This window comes from Copadichromis virginalis, linkage group LG22 (genome assembly GCF_057382275.1).
Source record: "Copadichromis virginalis isolate Kocher_CV1m ecotype Utaka linkage group LG22, C_Virginalis_male_GT1.1, whole genome shotgun sequence".
NCBI lineage: Eukaryota > Metazoa > Chordata > Actinopteri > Cichliformes > Cichlidae > Copadichromis > Copadichromis virginalis.
The window spans coordinates 4,156,782-4,162,186 of record NC_140638.1 but is presented as its reverse complement, the minus strand read 5'-3'; positions in this window follow the sequence as shown (position 1 = coordinate 4,162,186).

Here is a 5,405-nt window from a genome sequence, read left to right as displayed (position 1 = left end):
TAGCGTCTTGTGCATTCTTGAGTGCAAATAAAATTCAAGGTATTATTGTTGAACTTGGTTAAACTGATTATCTGTTCCCGTACATGTGCATCATTGTCCTTTTTTTCACCACAGCCAATATGACTGTGGAACTATAGTACAGTATTTAATTTATTATTTCATGTTATTTATTATTGTTTAATTTGGCTTTCAAACACCCAGACAAAAAGATTAATATTAAAGTTAAAAAATCAGAGTAAAAATCAAAGCAAAAAAATTGTAAAACCATGGGAGTCAAAAGCTTGGGGAAACATTTTTGCTTCTTTTATGCTTGGAAATGTATTAGACTTAATTAATATCTTGTTTACTAACTAAACTTGTTGAAGAATTGTAACATTTTGTCCCATTTGTTTATCACAGACTGGAAAAATAGGCTCATTTATAGCATCTACCTTTTCAGTCTGTAATGCAAATGTGGTAATTCTTTGTGCTAAATGATATAATGCTACTGCATGACACAGAAGGTGTCCACACCAAATCCAACGTGATGAAAAGCAAAGTTTAAGCAGCGATTTGCAAGTAATTCCAAGCACTGTGGGATAATACCTGAAGCACAGCTAAGGGATTAATGGGAAAGGTGATCAGCTAGGATTGCCTTCAGGAAAGGTGAAATAATGTCGGTAGATGAGAAGGCCCTTGTCATATTTTTCTAAGATCTCACTTTTGTGTCTTTCTTGCCTCCAAAGTTACAAAAAACAAAGTCGTGTAAATTATTCAAGAAAGTCTGCGTGTTAGCATTCTCATAGCGACAACAGACAAGTGCTGGAGGTGGTGTCAGCCGAGACGGTTAAATCTAGGACATCGCTGGTAGTCCGCTGAGTATACACTATATTTACAATAAAATGAAAACCTTTTTTTTCCCCATTTCAGCTTGGAACAGTACACACCCAGGGTACGTCTTCTGTCATACTGGTGTTTCTGGTGTGATTTGAGTGTGAAATGAAGCAATGCTACATGATGCAGAGGTGTAGCAGTCATTATTCACCTTTGGATCTTCACTGGATGATGCAAAAATAAGCTTTTATTCTAAGGATGGATGGATGGACAGATCGATCGAGTACTGCAGAAGAGAATAATTTTCCAAGCGAGGAAACAGTAGAGACCATGACAGCCAGTAATTAAGACGGTGCGGTCCCTTAATAATGCCGAGCTGACGTCCTCTCTAGAGAATAACACAGGGAGGGCCTGTCAGCCCAGGGGAAATGTGGCTGCTTTTAATCCATCCCGCTGACAATAGATCTGCTGACAGAGCACACAGGAGCCTGAGATGTGTTTGGTCGAAGGAGCGAGGAATTTGGTGTCAAAGTTTGTGTTTCTGTTTGCAATCATCCTGAATCAGCCTTTATGTCTTTTTGTGGCAGGAACAGGCACAACAACTCTGCACTAGCAGCTTCTATAATGTGAACTGTAGCTTCAGTTTGCATTCTTCCCATATCTTTGTAACTACAGACATAAGAAACCGTGTACTTTTTGTGGCTCGCTGCCCTCATTCATTTTGCAGAGAAGAGAAGGTTGGTTGAGCTCCGCTGCTTTTTCTGCTCAGTCAGTGCAACGATTCTGTTTCAGCACGGAACAATGACAACTGCACAACTGCAGGAAACTATGAGTTTTCAGTCTCGCTTACAGACTCTAAGAATAATATTATGTAATGGCTGCTCCACTTGCTTTCATATCAGATTTACTTCTTTAGATAGATAGATAGATAGATAGATAGATAGATAGATAGATAGATAGATAGATAGATAGATAGATAGATAGATAGATAGATAGATAGATAGATAGATAGATAGATAGATAGATAGATAGATAGATCCACCGTCCTTCCTATGTGGAGTTTACATGATACCCCTCTGTCTGCATGGGTTCTTTCTGGGGACTCCAGGTTCCTCCCACAGTTTAACAACACGCAGTTAGTGGGGTTCAGTTAGTTGTATTCAGAGATGGGCAGTAACGTGTTGCAAGTATAATGCAATTACTTTTTTCAAGTAACAAGTAAAGTAAGTGATTACTATCACAAAAAGTAATTAGATTACTGTTACTTTCCTGTAAGCATGCCGCATTACTGCATTTGTGAGAGTATCTCATGACAATGACGTAAGCGCGTTCGATGCCCATGGTAACAGACATGTGCAGATCAACAGTGGATAATATGCATGGAAGTACTGACCTTACTTTGAGTTTGATTCCATAAAAAGTGACAAAAACATTAGCGTCTGCTGTTTACTCTCCGTGGGAAGAAAACTTTTTTCTACAGCGAAAAATTAAACTTCTAATCTGAGCGAGCAGCGAGCACGCTGCCACAGGAATGTGACATTCACAGAGAAACCCCTGGATCCCACTGACATGACCACTGCGGCACCGGGCAAACCTCCGCTTGCTCCACTCCTGCTAAACAGGTGAAAATAGAAGTAAGAGCGACAGGACTTAGTGCCGCTGAATCTTTGATTTTATTTATTTTTTGCTGTGTTTTACTTGCATCTATTTGAAAGAATGAGTGTAAACACATTTTTTTTATTATTATTTTATACTCTGGAATATGCAGAAAATATGTTTAAATGTTAAATAAATTTCTTCAAGTCAAAGACAGTTGCATACAATTTAATTTGTGCTTATAATTACATTTTTGCTCAATGCTATGTGCATAAAGTTAAAAGATTAAAACTAATAAAACAAGTTTTGTAAAGTTGTTGTCATTATTGCTATAATGTCTTTATAGGAAGATGTGTAAGTGTTATACAGGCACATTCAGGTATAAACACTAATGAAAGAGAAAAACAAATATTTGACACGAGTGGCAGGTCAGTACCTTTGATGGATTAATGGCCACATAATTGCATTTTCCCTATAAAGACAGTTTTTCTGAAGCTTTAATAAGGTAGGAGCTTCCATTATTGTATATCACACTGTGTGGGCAGTGTTCAGCATTTAATAAAAGCCCAGTGCACCACATCCTATCACAGCAGACTTATGTCCACCGTGGGGTTTCCCACGGTGCTCCTGGCTAGCCTGTATTATTATTATGTCTGCAGCATGGCCATACATACATTAAGTAACGATAATAGCTACCGTCTTGTGTCAGCTTTCATGAGTCAACAGGAGTCTGCCACCAGTGAAGACACTCTGCATTTTAATTTCCTCTCTTCACTCAGTCTGAAGCTCGCCGTCCGGCTGTCTCTTCTTCCAGGGCACTTTGGTGTTAAAGAGTGCACGCCTGCAGTCACTGATAACGGCTTCAGGCTTGACGACAGACATCCACATGCTGGTGGGGAGGTCTGTCACTCAAGATTACACTCTCATTTCCTCTTGTCCTTAAATCCTTCTTCTTTCCAGGAAACCTGGGCTGTCTGAGTAACACTCGGGTTCATGAAAACTCAAACAAAGACCAAACTTCAGAGATATGTTTGTTTTGTTAGTCATGATATAGGCACACGTATGTTCATTATGATTTTCTTTTCTAATGTGTAAAAAAAACTATTAAAATGTATATCTACAAATATTTTTTAAAGACTGTAAATTTAAAGACTGTAAATTTATGCACTCCACACTGTATATAAATGCCACTTGTTTTGCACATATTCAACTCTGTATATTTTATATATTTTATTATTATTATTATTATTATTATTATTATTATTTTATTTTTTTACTATTTAATTTGTAAAAATGTGTATACACACACACACACACACACACACACACACACACACACACACACACACACACGTAGGAAAATATTTAGTATACACATCCAGAAATGCATACACTATTATATATTGTACATATATTTATTAGTTTCAGGTTGGCCATTCTTGTATTTTGCTCGTTTGTGTTGTTGTGTTTGCACATCTCTGTTGCTTGTGGGGCTCGCACACAAGAATTTCACTCGCATGTGCTGTGCCAGTGTGCCTGCACATGTGATGTGACAATAAAAGTGATTTGATTTGATTTGATTTGATTAAAGGTACATATTTCAGCTAAGATATGACATGTAATTAACAAGAATTTCATTATGCAGTGAAACCTAATTATAGGTTATATTCATTCATGTGGGGAACCTCTTTGAACCTGGCAGCCCTCACCCTTAATATTCAACACATCACTTAACAAGCCCATGCAAAATGAAATCTACACAACCTCGGGGGCGCAAAGAAGTAAACTCTTCCAGAAATAAATATTATCCCAGACACTCACACCCCAAATATTACACCACAAGTCAAGGTGGAATCTAACAAGTATGATTAACCAGTTAACATATAAAAAACAAACAAACAAACAAAATAAACAAAAGAAAGGCAGCAAAAATACTTCTCAGGCTGCAAGAAGGCAAGAGAGAAGGAGTTTAGTTAAGCTTATAAAATTAGCCAGAGGTCACAAAAGCCGGTACATCTTAACGTAAAGTGTTTTTCAAACTGTGTGACCTTTACTTATCCAAATGTCTAACATCAGCACAAATACATTAATGGTACTGGTCAAACTAAAGAGCCACAAAAACTATATATTTCCAAGAAAGTAAAAAGGTTTCAGCATGGTTTGATTGATTGATTCATTGTTTTAGGAAGAGCAAGCTAACTCCACACGGGAAGGCCCCAACCTGCAGGTGGATCCAAACTTCCTGATGGTGAGGTGACCGTCCTAGCTACACTATAATGCCAAAAGTATTCACTCACCCATCCAAAACATTGAATTCCCTTCCATAGCTGCAGTTGCATAAAATCAAGCACCTGGAGATGCTTCTGCAAACACTGGTAAAAGAATGGGTCGCTCTCAGGAGCTCAGCAAAGTCTAGTGTGATACTGTGATAGGAAAGCAGCTGTGCAACAAGTGAAATTTGTTAAAAATGTGCTGCAGATTAAGAACAAGAAGAAGAACCCTTAAATGATGTCATGGGTCTGGGTGCTTTCACCCAGAATTTTCAGTTTCTTGTGTTCTAGTAATATTTTGTATTATGGTTTATATTCATTTATAGTTTTAGTCATTCTATTGTGAGTTTCTGTTATTCCCTGTTTGGATTCTTGATTATTAGATTCCCTCTTGTGTCTTTGCTCTCTGTGTCTCTCTCGTTTTCTGTCGGTGTTTATGTATCCTGTGTGAGCCCTTGGGTCTTGTTTCCTTCCTTGTCTTCCATTCTGTTTCCAGCCCATCATGTCTCCTCTCGCTCTCCAGTGTTCCCTTGCTCCCTCTTGTCTGCCTTTCCTCCACTTGTCTGTCAAACTCAGTCTTGTGTTCCTCCATTTCCTGTTTTATTGTGAAGGTCTCATGTTTCCATGTTCGGTGTGTCTTGTTCTGCTTCCCCTGTGGCGTCATGTTAATTCATGTCAGCTGTGTTCCCCGTGTGTTCTCACTTCCTTGTTATCCTTCTGTGTATT